The sequence below is a fragment of the Leuciscus leuciscus genome, assembly GCF_965113295.1.
Source record: "Leuciscus leuciscus genome assembly, chromosome: 11".
Classification (NCBI taxonomy): domain Eukaryota; kingdom Metazoa; phylum Chordata; class Actinopteri; order Cypriniformes; family Leuciscidae; genus Leuciscus; species Leuciscus leuciscus.
In genome coordinates this window covers 12,952,912-12,970,116 of record NC_138735.1, presented here as the reverse complement: position 1 = coordinate 12,970,116, position 17,205 = coordinate 12,952,912, and positions in this window count along the sequence as shown.

Below are 17,205 nucleotides of genomic sequence, written 5' to 3'. Positions count from 1 at the left end.
ATTTTCCAGTTCACAACGTTAGATCGTTAGTGCAATGCAATGCAATGCAATGCAATGCAATACACTGCAATGTGCAATGCAACCACACACGTTTATGTCTTTAATCAACATGGGAATGAGTTAGTTCTGGTGTGCAACCACAATGCAATGGTGTGCAATTTAATGCAATGCGAAAAGTGCATATTGTTATTCAGTCCACAACGTCAGATCGTGTGTTGTGTGTCAGATTAACACACATAGTTATGTCTTTAATGAACATGGGAATGAGTTTGATCCGGTGTGCAATGCAATGCAATGTAAGAAGTGCATAACCTATATGTTACTCTTCAGTAAACAACGTTAGATCGTTAGTGCAATGCAATGCAACAACACACGTTATGTCTTTAATCAACATGGGAATGAGTTAGTTCTGGTGTGCAATTTAATGCATTGTAAAAAGTGCATAACTTATATGTTATTCTTCAGTGCACAACGTTAGATCTTTAGTGCAATGCAATGCAACAACACACTTTATCTCTTCTTTGAACATGGGAATGAGTTAGTTCTGGTGTGCAATTTAATGCAATGTAAAAAGTGCATAACCTGTATGTTATTCTTCAGTGCACAACGTTTGTGCAATGCAATGCAATAACACTCATAATGAACCTGGGAATGATTTTGTTCTGGTGTGCAATGCACTGCAGTGCGAGAAGTGCATAATCTGTATGTTATGCTTCAAGTTGCACAACGTTAGATCGTTATTGTAATGCACATAATGTTATTACAATGGTACGCTTTTGACCTACTGAACATATTTCTTGCAAGGCGGTTGCTAGGGTCTTTTGGGTGGTTGCTAGGTGGTTGCTAGGGTGTTCTGGGTGGGTTGCTAGGCGGTTGCTATGTTGTTGCTAAGCGAGAGCTACGGTATTTTGGGTGGTTGCTAGGGTATTTTGGGTGGTTGCTAGTGTGTTCTGGGTGGTTGCTTGGACGGTTGCCTGGGTGTTGCTATGTTGTTGCTAGGCAGTTGCTAAGGTATTTTGGGTGGTTGCTAGGCGGTTGCCTGGGTGTTGCTATGTTGTTGCTAGGCAGTTGCTAAGGTATTTTGGGTGGTTGCTAGGCGGTTGCTAGGGTGTTGCTAGGAGGTTGCTAGGGTGTTCTGGGTGGTTGCTATGGTGTTGCTAGGTGGTTGCTAAGGTATTCTGGGTGGTTTCTAGGTGGTTGCTATGGTGTTCTGGGTGGTTGCTAGAATATTTTCAGTGGTTGCTGTGGTCTTTTGGGTGGTTGAGGCGGTTGCTAGGGTATTTTGGGTGGTTGCTAGTGTGTTCTGGGTGGTTGCTAGGATATTATGGGTGGTTGCCAGGGTCTTTTGGTTTGTTGCTAGGTGGTTGCTAGGGTGTTCTGGGTGGTTGCTAGGCGGTTGCCTGGGTGTTGCTATGTTGTTGCTAGGCAGTTGCTAAGGTATTTTGGGTGGTTGCGAGGCGGTTGCTAGGGTGTTGCTAGGAGGTTGCTAGGGTGTTCTGGGTGGATGCCATGGTGTTGCTAGGCGGTTGCTAAGGTACTCTGGGTGGTTGCAAGACGGTTGCTAGGGTCTTTTGGGTGGTTGCTAGGTGGTTGCTAGGGTGTTCTGGGTGGGTTGCTAGGCGGTTGCTATGTTGTTGCTAAGCGAGAGCTACGGTATTTTGGGTGGTTGCTAGGGTGTTTCTATGCGGTTGCTAGGCTGTTCTGGGTTGTTGCTATGGTGTTGCTAGGTGGTTGCTAGGCAGTTGCTAGGATGTTATGGGTGGTCGTTATGGTGTTGCTAGGCGGTTGCTAGGGTATTCTGGGTTGTTTTTAGGCGGTTGCCTGGGTGTTCTGGGTGGTTGCTATGTTGTTGCTAGGCAGTTGCTAAGGTATTTTGGGTGGTTGCTAGGCGGTTGCTAGGGTGTTGCTAGGAGGTTGCTAGGGTGTTCTGGGTGGATGCTTTGGTGTTGCTAGGCGGTTACTAAGGTACTCTGGGTGGTTGCAAGGCGGTTGCTAGGGTCTTTTGGGTGATTGCTAGGGTCTTTTGGGTGGTTGCTAGGGTGTTCTGGGTGGTTGCTAGGCGGTTGCTATGGTGTTGCTAAGCGAGAGCTAAGGTATTTTGGGTGGTTGCTAGGGTGTTTCTATGCGGTTGCTATGGTGTTCTGGGTGGTTGCTATGGTGTTGCTAGGTGGTTGCTAGGGTGTTCTGGGTGGTTGCTAGGCGGTTGCCTGGGTGTTGCTATGTTGTTGCTAGGCAGTTGCTAAGGTATTTTGGGTGGTTGCTAGTCGGTTGCTAGGGTGTTGCTAGGAGGTTGCTAGGGTGTTCTGGGTGGTTGCTATGGTGTTGCTAGGCGGTTGCTAAGGTACTCTGGGTGGTTGCAAGGCGGTTGCTAGGGTCTTTTGGGTGGTTTCTAGGGTGTTCTGGGTGGTTGCTAGGCGGTTGCTATGGTGTTGCTAAGCGATGGCTAAGGTATTTTGGGTGGTTGCTAGGGTGTTTCTATGCGGTTGCTAGGCTGTTCTGGGTGGTTACTATGGTGTTGCTAGGTGGTTGCTAAGTTATTCTGGGTGGTTGCTAGGCAGTTGCTAGGATGTTATGGGTGGTCGTTATGGTGTTGCTAGGCGGTTGCTAGGGTATTCTGGGGGGTTTCTAGGCGGTTGCCTGGGTGTTCTGGGTGGTTGCTATGTTGTTGCTAGGCAGTTGCTAAGGTATTTTGGGTGGTTACTAGGCGGTTGCTATGGTGTTGCTAGGAGGTTGCTAGGGTGTTCTGGGTGGCTGCTATGGTGTTGCTAGGTGGTTGCTAAGGTATTCTGGGTGGTTGCTAGACGGTTGCTATTGTGTTCTGGGTGGTTGCTAGAATATTTTCAGTGGTTGCTATGGTCTTTTGGGTGGTTGAGGCGGTTGCTAGGTTATTTTGGGTGGTTGCCAGGGTCTTTTGGGTGGTTGCTAGGTGGTTGCTAGGGTGTTCTGGGTGGTTGTTAGGCAGTTGCTAGGGTGTTCTGAGGTATTTTGCGTGGTTGCAAGGGTGTTCTGACTGGTTGCTATGGTGTTGCTATGGTGTTCTAAGGTATTTTGGGTGGTTGCTAGGGTGTTGCTAGGCGGTTGCTAAGGTCTTTTGGGTGGTTGCTAGGCAGTTGCTAGTTTGTTCTGAGGTATTTTGGGTGGTTTCTAGGGTGTTCTGACTGGTTGTTATGGAGTTACTAGGGTTTTCTAAGGTATTTTGGGTGGTTGCTAGGGTGTTCTGAGTGTCTGCTGTGGTGTTGCTATGGTAGTTCTAAGGTATTTTGGGTGGTTGCTAGGGTGTTGCTAGGCGGTTGCTAAGGTATTTTGGGTGGTTGCTATGGTGTTGATAGGCTGTTTTGGGTGGTTGCTAGGGTGTTCTGGGTGGTTGCTAGGCGGTTGCTAGGATATTTTGAGTCGTTGCTAAGGTTTTTTGGGTGGTTTCTAGGCGGTTGCTAGGGTGTTTTGGGTGGTTGCTAGGTGGTTGCTAGAATATTTTGGGTGGTTGCTAGGGTCTTTTGGGTGGTTGCTAGGGTGTTCTGAGTGGTTGCTAGGGTGTTCTAAGGTATTTTGGGTGGTTGCTAGGGTGTTCTGGGTGGTTGTTAGGCAGTTGCTACGGTGTTCTGAGTGGTTGCTATGGTGTTGCTAGGGTGTTCTAAGTTATTCTGGATGGTTGCTAGGTTGTTCTCAGTGGTTGCTATTGTGTTCTAGGCGGTTACACACACACACACACACACACACACACATTAACTCACATACATATACACACACACACATACACTAACTCGATAACACTTACACACTCAGAGTTTATATGCGTTACAGTTTATAAGTTAAAATGAAGTAAATTTAGTAGTTTGAAGTTGAAATTATCTTAAAGTTTATATAAGTTTGACGTTTAAAAAGTTTAAATTAGTTTAAAGTTTAATTTAGTTTGAAGTTTAAAGTATTTGAAGTTTAAAATAGTTTGAAGTAGATAGATAGATCTATCAACCACTCAAAAGACCATAGCAACCACTGAAAATATCCTAGCAACCACCCAGAACAACATAGCAATCGCCTAGCAACCACCCAGAATACCTTAGCAACCGCCTAGCAACACCCTAGCAACCACCCAAAATATCTTAGCAACCGCCTAGCAACCACCCAGAATACCTTAGCAACCGCCTAGCAACCGCCTAGAAACCACCCAAAAGACCCTAGCAACCACCCAAAATACCCTAGCAATCGCCTTGCAACCACTCAGAATACCTTAGCAACCGCCTAGCAACACAATAGCAACCACCCAGAATACCCTAGCAACCACCTAGCAACACCCTAGCAACCGCCTAGCAACCACCCAAAATACCTTAGCAACTGCCTAGCAACAACATAGCAACCACCCAGAACACCCAGGCAACCGCCTAGAAACCACCCAGAATACCCTAGCAACCACCTAGCAACACCATAACGACCACCCATAACATCCTAGCAACTGCCTAGCAACCACCAAGAATACCTTAGCAACCACCTAGCAACACCATAGCAACCACCCAGAACACCCTAGCAACCACCCAAAATACCTTAGCCACCGCTTAGCAACACCATAGCAACCGACTAGCAACCACCCAGAACACCCAAGAAACCACCCAAAAGACCCTAGCAACCGCCTTGCAATCACCCAGAGTACCTTAGCAACCGCCTAGCAACACCATAGCAACCACCCAGAACACCCTAGCAACCTCCTAGCAACACCCTAGCAACCGCCTAGCAACCACCCAAAATACCTTAGCAACTGCCTAGCAACAACATAGCAACACCCAGGCAACCGCCTAGCAACCACCCAGAACACCCTAGCAACCACCTAGCAACAAACCAAAAGACCCTGGCAACCACCCATAATATCCTAGCAACCACCCAGAACACACTAGCAACCACCCAAAATACCCTAGCAACCGCCTCAACCACCCAAAAGACCATAGCAACCACTGAAAATATTCTAGCAACCACCCAGAACACCATAGCAACCGCCTAGCAACCACCCAGATTACCTTAGCAACCACCTAGCAACACCAAAGCAACCACCCAGAACAGCCTAGCAACCGCATAGAAACACCCTAGCAACCACCCAAAATACCTTAGCTCTCACTTAGCAACACCATAGCAACCGCCTAGCAACCACCCAGAACACCCTAGCAACCACCTAGCAACCACCCAAAAGACCCTAGCAACCGCCTTGCAACCACCCAGAGTACCTTAGCAACCGCCTAGCAACACCATAGCAACCGCCTAGAAACAACCCAGAATACCCTAGCAACCGCCTAGCAACACCATAACGACCACCCATAACATCCTAGCAACTGCCTAGCAACCACCCAGAATACCTTAGCAACCACCTAGCAACACCATAGCAACCACCCAGAACAGCCTAGCAACCGCATAGAAACACCCTAGCAACCACCCAAAATACCTTAGCCATCGCTTAGCAACACAATAGCAACCGCCTAGCAATCACCCAGAACACCCTAGCAACCACCTAGCAACCACCCAAAAGACCCTAGCAACCACCCAAAAGACCCTAGCAACCGCCTAGCAACCACCCAGAACACCCTAGTAATCAACCCAAAATACCCTAGCAACAGCCTTGCAACCACCCAAAAGACCCTAGCAACCACCCAAAATATTCTAGCAACCGCCTAGCAACCACCCAGAATACCTTAGCAACCGCCTAGCAACACCCTAGCAACCACCCAAAATACCTTAGCAACCACCTAGCAACACCCTAGCAACCGCCTAGCAACCACCCAAAATACCTTAGCCTCACCATAGCAACAACCAAGAACACCATAGCAAATGCCTAGCAACACAATAGCAACCACCCAGAACACCCTATCAACCATCTAGCAACACCCTAGCAACCACCCAAAACACCCTAGTAACCATCCATAACACCATAGCCAACCACCCAGAAGACCCTAGCAACCACCCAAAATACCCTAGCAACCGCCTAGCAACCACCCAGAACACCCTAGTAATCAACCATAACATCCTTGCAACCACCCAGAACACCCTAACAACCACCCAAAATACCCTAGCAACCACCTATCAACCACCCAAAAGACCATAGCAACCACTGAAAATATCCTAGCAACACCATAGCAACCGCCTAGCAAACACCCAGAATACCTTAGCAACCGCCTAGCAACACCATAGGTTTTGTACTTTTTGCAGTGCATTGCACACCAGAACTAACTCATTCCCATGTTAATTAAAGACATAGAGAGATTTCTCTTTAATGAATATGGCAATGAGTTATTTCTGGTGTGCAATGCAATGCAATGCGAAAAGTGCATAAGCTATAATATTGCACAACGTTAACAACACACATATCTCTTTAATGAACATGGGAAGGATTTAGTTCTGGTGTACAATGCAATGCAATGTGAAAAGTGCATAGTTATTCTTCAGTGCACAACGTTAGATCGTTAATGCAATGCAATGCAACAACACACATATCTCTTTAATGAACATGGGAAGGATTTTGTTCTGGTGTGCAATGTGAAAAGTGCATATGTTATTCTTCAGTGCACAACGTTAGATCGTTAATGCAATGCAATGCAGTGCAAAGCAATGCAATGCAATGCAATGCAATGCATTGCAATGCAATGCAATCCAATGCAATGCAATGCAATGCAATGCAACCACACGTTATGTCTTTAATCAACATGGGAATGAGTTAGTTCTGATGTGCAATGCAATGCAATGTGAAAAGTGCATGTTATTCTTCAGTGCACAACGTTAGATCGTTAATGCAATGCAAAACAAGTCAATGCAATGCAATGCAATGCAATGCAATGCAATGCAATGCAATGCAATGCAATGCAATGCAAATCAATGCAATGCAATGCAATGTGAAAAGTGCATGTTATTCTTCAGTGCACAACGTTAGATCGTTAATGCAATGCAAAACAAGTCAATGCAATGCAATGCAATGCAATGCAATGCAATGCAATGCAATGCAATGCAATGCAATGCAATGCAATGCAATGCAATGCAATGCAATGCAATGCAATGCAATGCAATGCTATGCAAAGCAATGCAATGCAATGCAAAGCAATGCAATGCAATGCAATGCAATGCAATGCAAAGCAATGCAATGCAATGCAATGCAATGCAATGCAAAGCAATGCAATGCAAAGCAATGCAATGCAATGCAATGCAATGCAATGCAATGCAATGCAATGCAATGCAATGCAAATCAATGCAATGCAATGCAATGTGAAAAGTGCATGTTATTCTTCCTTGCACAACGTTAGATCGTTAATGCAATGCAAAACAAGTCAATGCAATGCAATGCAATGCAATGCAATGCAATGCAATGCAATGCAAAGCAATGCAATGCAATGCAATGCAAAGCAATGCAATGCAATGCAATGCAATGCAATGCAATGCAATGCAATGCAAAGCAATGCAATGCAATGCAATGCAATGCAATGCAAAGCAAAGCAACGCAATGCAATGCAATGCAATTCAATGCAATGCAATGCAATGCAATGCAATGCAATGCAATGCAATGCAATGCAATGCAAATCAATGCAATGCAATGCAATGTGAAAAGTGCATGTTATTCTTCAGTGCACAACGTTAGATCGTTAATGCAATGCAAAACAAGTCAATGCAATGCAATGCAATGCAATGCAATGCAATGCAATGCAATGCAATGCAATGCAAAGCAATGCAATGCAATGCAATGCAATGCAAAGCAATGCAATGCAAAGCAATGCAATGCAGTGCAAAGCAAAACAAGGCAATGCAATGCAATGCAATGCAAAGCAATGCAATGCAATGCAATTCAATGCAATGCAATGCAATGCAATGCAATGCAATGCAATGCAATGCAATGCAATGCAATGCAAATCAATGCAATGCAATGCAATGCAATGCAACCACACGTTATGTCTTTAATCAACATGGGAATGAGTTAGTTCTGGTGTGCAATGCAATGTGAAAAGTGCATATGTTATTCTTCAGTGCACAACGTTAGATCGTTAATGCAATGCAATGCAATGCAGTGCAAAGCAAAACAAGGCAATGCAATGCAATGCAAAGCAATGCAATGCAATGCAATGCAATGCAATGCAATGCAATGCAATGCAATGCAATGCAATGCAATGCAATGCAATGCAACCACACGTTATGTCTTTAATCAACATGGGAATGAGTTAGTTCTGGTGTGCATTGCAATGCAATGTGAAAAGTGCATATGTTATTCTTCAGTGCACAACGTTAGATCGTTAATGCAATGCAAAGCAAAACAAAACAAAACAAAACAAAACAAAACAAAACAAAACAAAACAAAACAAAACAAAACAAAACAAAACAAAACAAAACAAGGCAATGCATTGGCAATGCAACTTTAATCAACATGGGGATGAGTTAGTTCTGGTGTGCAATGCAATGCAATGCAAAAAGTGCTAACGTATGTTAGTGCAATGCAATGCAATGCAACAACACACGTTATCTCTTTAATGAACATGGGAATGACAGTTTGGTGTTCAATGCAATGCATAAAGTGCATAACCTATATGCTATTCTTCAGTGCACAACGTTAGATCGTTTTTGCAATGCAATGCAATGCAATGCAGTGCAAAGCAAAACAAGGCAATGCAATGCAATGTAACCACACGTTATGTCTTTAATCAACATGGGAATGAGTTAGTTCTGGTGTGCAATGCAATGCAATGCAAAAAGTGCATATAGTTATCTGACAACGTCAGATCGTTAGTGCAGTGCAATGCCATGCAATGCAATGCAATGCAATGCAATGCAATGCAATGCAATGCGAAAAGTACATGTGTTATTTTCCAGTTCACAACGTTAGATCGTTAGTGCAATGCAATGCAATGCAATGCAATGCAATACACTGCAATGTGCAATGCAACCACACACGTTTATGTCTTTAATCAACATGGGAATGAGTTAGTTCTGGTGTGCAACCACAATGCAATGGTGTGCAATTTAATGCAATGCGAAAAGTGCATATTGTTATTCAGTCCACAACGTCAGATCGTGTGTTGTGTGTCAGATTAACACACATAGTTATGTCTTTAATGAACATGGGAATGAGTTTGATCCGGTGTGCAATGCAATGCAATGTAAGAAGTGCATAACCTATATGTTACTCTTCAGTAAACAACGTTAGATCGTTAGTGCAATGCAATGCAACAACACACGTTATGTCTTTAATCAACATGGGAATGAGTTAGTTCTGGTGTGCAATTTAATGCATTGTAAAAAGTGCATAACTTATATGTTATTCTTCAGTGCACAACGTTAGATCTTTAGTGCAATGCAATGCAACAACACACTTTATCTCTTCTTTGAACATGGGAATGAGTTAGTTCTGGTGTGCAATTTAATGCAATGTAAAAAGTGCATAACCTGTATGTTATTCTTCAGTGCACAACGTTTGTGCAATGCAATGCAATAACACTCATAATGAACCTGGGAATGATTTTGTTCTGGTGTGCAATGCACTGCAGTGCGAGAAGTGCATAATCTGTATGTTATGCTTCAAGTTGCACAACGTTAGATCGTTAGTGTAATGCACATAATGTTATTACAATGGTACGCTTTTGACCTACTGAACATATTTCTTGCAAGGCGGTTGCTAGGGTCTTTTGGGTGGTTGCTAGGTGGTTGCTAGGGTGTTCTGGGTGGGTTGCTAGGCGGTTGCTATGTTGTTGCTAAGCGAGAGCTACGGTATTTTGGGTGGTTGCTAGGGTATTTTGGGTGGTTGCTAGTGTGTTCTGGGTGGTTGCTAGGGTGTTCTGGGTGGTTGCTTGGACGGTTGCCTGGGTGTTGCTATGTTGTTGCTAGGCAGTTGCTAAGGTATTTTGGGTGGTTGCTAGGCGGTTGCCTGGGTGTTGCTATGTTGTTGCTAGGCAGTTGCTAAGGTATTTTGGGTGGTTGCTAGGCGGTTGCTAGGGTGTTGCTAGGAGGTTGCTAGGGTGTTCTGGGTGGTTGCTATGGTGTTGCTAGGTGGTTGCTAAGGTATTCTGGGTGGTTTCTAGGCGGTTGCTATGGTGTTCTGGGTGGTTGCTAGAATATTTTCAGTGGTTGCTGTGGTCTTTTGGGTGGTTGAGGCGGTTGCTAGGGTATTTTGGGTTGTTGCTAGTGTGTTCTGGGTGGTTGCTAGGATATTATGGGTGGTTGCCAGGGTCTTTTGGTTTGTTGCTAGGTGGTTGCTAGGGTGTTCTGGGTGGTTGCTAGGCGGTTGCCTGGGTGTTGCTATGTTGTTGCTAGGCAGTTGCTAAGGTATTTTGGGTGGTTGCGAGGCGGTTGCTAGGGTGTTGCTAGGAGGTTGCTAGGGTGTTCTGGGTGGATGCCATGGTGTTGCTAGGCGGTTGCTAAGGTACTCTGGGTGGTTGCAAGACGGTTGCTAGGGTCTTTTGGGTGGTTGCTAGGTGGTTGCTAGGGTGTTCTGGGTGGGTTGCTAGGCGGTTGCTATGTTGTTGCTAAGCGAGAGCTACGGTATTTTGGGTGGTTGCTAGGGTGTTTCTATGCGGTTGCTGGGCTGTTCTGGGTTGTTGCTATGGTGTTGCTAGGTGGTTGCTAGGCAGTTGCTAGGATGTTATGGGTGGTCGTTATGGTGTTGCTAGGCGGTTGCTAGGGTATTCTGGGTTGTTTTTAGGCGGTTGCCTGGGTGTTCTGGGTGGTTGCTATGTTGTTGCTAGGCAGTTGCTAAGGTATTTTGGGTGGTTGCTAGGCGGTTGCTAGGGTGTTGCTAGGAGGTTGCTAGGGTGTTCTGGGTGGATGCTTTGGTGTTGCTAGGCGGTTACTAAGGTACTCTGGGTGGTTGCAAGGCGGTTGCTAGGGTCTTTTGGGTGATTGCTAGGGTCTTTTGGGTGGTTGCTAGGGTGTTCTGGGTGGTTGCTAGGCGGTTGCTATGGTGTTGCTAAGCGAGAGCTAAGGTATTTTGGGTGGTTGCTAGGGTGTTTCTATGCGGTTGCTATGGTGTTCTGGGTGGTTGCTATGGTGTTGCTAGGTGGTTGCTAGGGTGTTCTGGGTGGTTGCTAGGCGGTTGCCTGGGTGTTGCTATGTTGTTGCTAGGCAGTTGCTAAGGTATTTTGGGTGGTTGCTAGTCGGTTGCTAGGGTGTTGCTAGGAGGTTGCTAGGGTGTTCTGGGTGGTTGCTATGGTGTTGCTAGGCGGTTGCTAAGGTACTCTGGGTGGTTGCAAGGCGGTTGCTAGGGTCTTTTGGGTGGTTTCTAGGGTGTTCTGGGTGGTTGCTAGGCGGTTGCTATGGTGTTGCTAAGCGATGGCTAAGGTATTTTGGGTGGTTGCTAGGGTGTTTCTATGCGGTTGCTAGGCTGTTCTGGGTGGTTACTATGGTGTTGCTAGGTGGTTGCTAAGTTATTCTGGGTGGTTGCTAGGCAGTTGCTAGGATGTTATGGGTGGTCGTTATGGTGTTGCTAGGCGGTTGCTAGGGTATTCTGGGGGGTTTCTAGGCGGTTGCCTGGGTGTTCTGGGTGGTTGCTATGTTGTTGCTAGGCAGTTGCTAAGGTATTTTGGGTGGTTACTAGGCGGTTGCTATGGTGTTGCTAGGAGGTTGCTAGGGTGTTCTGGGTGGCTGCTATGGTGTTGCTAGGTGGTTGCTAAGGTATTCTGGGTGGTTGCTAGACGGTTGCTATTGTGTTCTGGGTGGTTGCTAGAATATTTTCAGTGGTTGCTATGGTCTTTTGGGTGGTTGAGGCGGTTGCTAGGTTATTTTGGGTGGTTGCCAGGGTCTTTTGGGTGGTTGCTAGGTGGTTGCTAGGGTGTTCTGGGTGGTTGTTAGGCAGTTGCTAGGGTGTTCTGAGGTATTTTGCGTGGTTGCAAGGGTGTTCTGACTGGTTGCTATGGTGTTGCTATGGTGTTCTAAGGTATTTTGGGTGGTTGCTAGGGTGTTGCTAGGCGGTTGCTAAGGTCTTTTGGGTGGTTGCTAGGCAGTTGCTAGTTTGTTCTGAGGTATTTTGGGTGGTTTCTAGGGTGTTCTGACTGGTTGCTATGGAGTTACTAGGGTTTTCTAAGGTATTTTGGGTGGTTGCTAGGGTGTTCTGAGTGTCTGCTGTGGTGTTGCTATGGTAGTTCTAAGGTATTTTGGGTGGTTGCTAGGGTGTTGCTAGGCGGTTGCTAAGGTATTTTGGGTGGTTGCTATGGTGTTGATAGGCTGTTTTGGGTGGTTGCTAGGGTGTTCTGGGTGGTTGCTAGGCGGTTGCTAGGATATTTTGAGTCGTTGCTAAGGTTTTTTGGGTGGTTTCTAGGCGGTTGCTAGGGTGTTTTGGGTGGTTGCTAGGTGGTTGCTAGAATATTTTGGGTGGTTGCTAGGGTCTTTTGGGTGGTTGCTAGGGTGTTCTGAGTGGTTGCTAGGGTGTTCTAAGGTATTTTGGGTGGTTGCTAGGGTGTTCTGGGTGGTTGTTAGGCAGTTGCTACGGTGTTCTGAGTGGTTGCTATGGTGTTGCTAGGGTGTTCTAAGTTATTCTGGATGGTTGCTAGGTTGTTCTCAGTGGTTGCTATTGTGTTCTAGGCGGTTACACACACACACACACACACACACACACACACACACACACACACACATTAACTCACATACATATACACACACACACATACACTAACTCGATAACACTTACACACTCAGAGTTTATATGCGTTACAGTTTATAAGTTAAAATGAAGTAAATTTAGTAGTTTGAAGTTGAAATTATCTTAAAGTTTATATAAGTTTGACGTTTAAAAAGTTTAAATTAGTTTAAAGTTTAATTTAGTTTGAAGTTTAAAGTATTTGAAGTTTAAAATAGTTTGAAGTAGATAGATAGATCTATCAACCACTCAAAAGACCATAGCAACCACTGAAAATATCCTAGCAACCACCCAGAACAACATAGCAATCGCCTAGCAACCACCCAGAATACCTTAGCAACCGCCTAGCAACACCCTAGCAACCACCCAAAATATCTTAGCAACCGCCTAGCAACCACCCAGAATACCTTAGCAACCGCCTAGCAACCGCCTAGAAACCACCCAAAAGACCCTAGCAACCACCCAAAATACCCTAGCAACCGCCTTGCAACCACTCAGAATACCTTAGCAACCGCCTAGCAACACAATAGCAACCACCCAGAATACCCTAGCAACCACCTAGCAACACCCTAGCAACCGCCTAGCAACCACCCAAAATACCTTAGCAACTGCCTAGCAACAACATAGCAACCACCCAGAACACCCAGGCAACCGCCTAGAAACCACCCAGAATACCCTAGCAACCACCTAGCAACACCATAACGACCACCCATAACATCCTAGCAACTGCCTAGCAACCACCAAGAATACCTTAGCAACCACCTAGCAACACCATAGCAACCACCCAGAACACCCTAGCAACCACCCAAAATACCTTAGCCACCGCTTAGCAACACCATAGCAACCGACTAGCAACCACCCAGAACACCCAAGAAACCACCCAAAAGACCCTAGCAACCGCCTTGCAATCACCCAGAGTACCTTAGCAACCGCCTAGCAACACCATAGCAACCACCCAGAACACCCTAGCAACCTCCTAGCAACACCCTAGCAACCGCCTAGCAACCACCCAAAATACCTTAGCAACTGCCTAGCAACAACATAGCAACACCCAGGCAACCGCCTAGCAACCACCCAGAACACCCTAGCAACCACCTAGCAACAAACCAAAAGACCCTGGCAACCACCCATAATATCCTAGCAACCACCCAGAACACACTAGCAACCACCCAAAATACCCTAGCAACCGCCTCAACCACCCAAAAGACCATAGCAACCACTGAAAATATTCTAGCAACCACCCAGAACACCATAGCAACCGCCTAGCAACCACCCAGATTACCTTAGCAACCACCTAGCAACACCAAAGCAACCACCCAGAACAGCCTAGCAACCGCATAGAAACACCCTAGCAACCACCCAAAATACCTTAGCTCTCACTTAGCAACACCATAGCAACCGCCTAGCAACCACCCAGAACACCCTAGCAACCACCTAGCAACCACCCAAAAGACCCTAGCAACCGCCTTGCAACCACCCAGAGTACCTTAGCAACCGCCTAGCAACACCATAGCAACCGCCTAGAAACAACCCAGAATACCCTAGCAACCGCCTAGCAACACCATAACGACCACCCATAACATCCTAGCAACTGCCTAGCAACCACCCAGAATACCTTAGCAACCACCTAGCAACACCATAGCAACCACCCAGAACAGCCTAGCAACCGCATAGAAACACCCTAGCAACCACCCAAAATACCTTAGCCATCGCTTAGCAACACAATAGCAACCGCCTAGCAATCACCCAGAACACCCTAGCAACCACCTAGCAACCACCCAAAAGACCCTAGCAACCACCCAAAAGACCCTAGCAACCGCCTAGCAACCACCCAGAACACCCTAGTAATCAACCCAAAATACCCTAGCAACAGCCTTGCAACCACCCAAAAGACCCTAGCAACCACCCAAAATATTCTAGCAACCGCCTAGCAACCACCCAGAATACCTTAGCAACCGCCTAGCAACACCCTAGCAACCACCCAAAATACCTTAGCAACCACCTAGCAACACCCTAGCAACCGCCTAGCAACCACCCAAAATACCTTAGCCTCACCATAGCAACAACCAAGAACACCATAGCAAATGCCTAGCAACACAATAGCAACCACCCAGAACACCCTATCAACCATCTAGCAACACCCTAGCAACCACCCAAAACACCCTAGTAACCATCCATAACACCATAGCCAACCACCCAGAAGACCCTAGCAACCACCCAAAATACCCTAGCAACCGCCTAGCAACCACCCAGAACACCCTAGTAATCAACCATAACATCCTTGCAACCACCCAGAACACCCTAACAACCACCCAAAATACCCTAGCAACCACCTAGCAACCACCCAAAAGACCATAGCAACCACTGAAAATATCCTAGCAACACCATAGCAACCGCCTAGCAAACACCCAGAATACCTTAGCAACCGCCTAGCAACACCATAGGTTTTGTACTTTTTGCAGTGCATTGCACACCAGAACTAACTCATTCCCATGTTAATTAAAGACATAGAGAGATTTCTCTTTAATGAACATGGCAATGAGTTATTTCTGGTGTGCAATGCAATGCAATGCGAAAAGTGCATAAGCTATAATATTGCACAACGTTAACAAAACACATATCTCTTTAATGAACATGGGAAGGATTTAGTTCTGGTGTACAATGCAATGCAATGTGAAAAGTGCATAGTTATTCTTCAGTGCACAACGTTAGATCGTTAATGCAATGCAATGCAACAACACACATATCTCTTTAATGAACATGGGAAGGATTTTGTTCTGGTGTGCAATGTGAAAAGTGCATATGTTATTCTTCAGTGCACAACGTTAGATCGTTAATGCAATGCAATGCAGTGCAAAGCAATGCAATGCAATGCAATGCAATGCATTGCATTGCAATGCAATGCAATCCAATGCAATGCAATGATATGCAATGCAACCACACGTTATGTCTTTAATCAACATGGGAATGAGTTAGTTCTGATGTGCAATGCAATGCAATGTGAAAAGTGCATGTTATTCTTCAGTGCACAACGTTAGATCGTTAATGCAATGCAAAACAAGTCAATGCAATGCAATGCAATGCAATGCAATGCAATGCAATGCAATGCAATGCAATGCAATGCAATGCAATGCAAATCAATGCAATGCAATGCAATGTGAAAAGTGCATGTTATTCTTCAGTGCACAACGTTAGATCGTTAATGCAATGCAAAACAAGTCAATGCAATGCAATGCAATGCAATGCAATGCAATGCAATGCAATGCAATGCAATGCAATGCAATGCAATGCTATGCAAAGCAATGCAATGCAATGCAAAGCAATGCAATGCAATGCAATGCAATGCAATGCAAAGCAATGCAATGCAATGCAATGCAATGCAATGCAATGCAAAGCAATGCAATGCAAAGCAATGCAATGCAATGCAATGCAATGCAATGCAATGCAATGCAATGCAATGCAATGCAAATCAATGCAATGCAATGCAATGTGAAAAGTGCATGTTATTCTTCCTTGCACAACGTTAGATCGTTAATGCAATGCAAAACAAGTCAATGCAATGCAATGCAATGCAATGCAATGCAATGCAATGCAATGCAAAGCAATGCAATGCAATGCAATGCAAAGCAATGCAATGCAATGCAATGCAATGCAATGCAATGCAATGCAATGCAATGCAATGCAATGCAATGCAAAGCAAAGCAACGCAATGCAATGCAATGCAATTCAATGCAATGCAATGCAATGCAATGCAATGCAATGCAATGCAATGCAATGCAATGCAATGCAATGCAAATCAATGCAATGCAATGCAATGTGAAAAGTGCATGTTATTCTTCAGTGCACAACGTTAGATCGTTAATGCAATGCAAAACAAGTCAATGCAATGCAATGCAATGCAATGCAATGCAATGCAATGCAATGCAATGCAATGCAAAGCAATGCAATGCAATGCAATGCAATGCAATGCAAAGCAATGCAATGCAAAGCAATGCAATGCAGTGCAAAGCAAAACAAGGCAATGCAATGCAATGCAATGCAAAGCAATGCAATGCAATGCAATGCAATTCAATGCAATGCAATGCAATGCAATGCAATGCAATGCAATGCAATGCAATGCAATGCAAATCAATGCAATGCAATGCAATGCAATGCAACCACACGTTATGTCTTTAATCAACATGGGAATGAGTTAGTTCTGGTGTGCAATGCAATGTGAAAAGTGCATATGTTATTCTTCAGTGCACAACGTTAGATCGTTAATGCAATGCAATGCAATGCAGTGCAAAGCAAAACAAGGCAATGCAATGCAATGCAAAGCAATGCAATGCAATGCAATGCAATGCAATGCAATGCAATGCAATGCAATGCAATGCAATGCAATGCAACCACACGTTATGTCTTTAATCAACATGGGAATGAGTTAGTTCTGGTGTGCATTGCAATGCAATGTGAAAAGTGCATATGTTATTCTTCAGTGCACAACGTTAGATCGTTAATGCAATGCAAAGCAAAACAAAACAAAACAAAACAAAACAAAACAAAACAAAACAAAACAAAACAAAACAAAACAAAACAAAACAAAACAAAACAAAACAAAACAAAACAAAACAAAACAAGGCAATGCA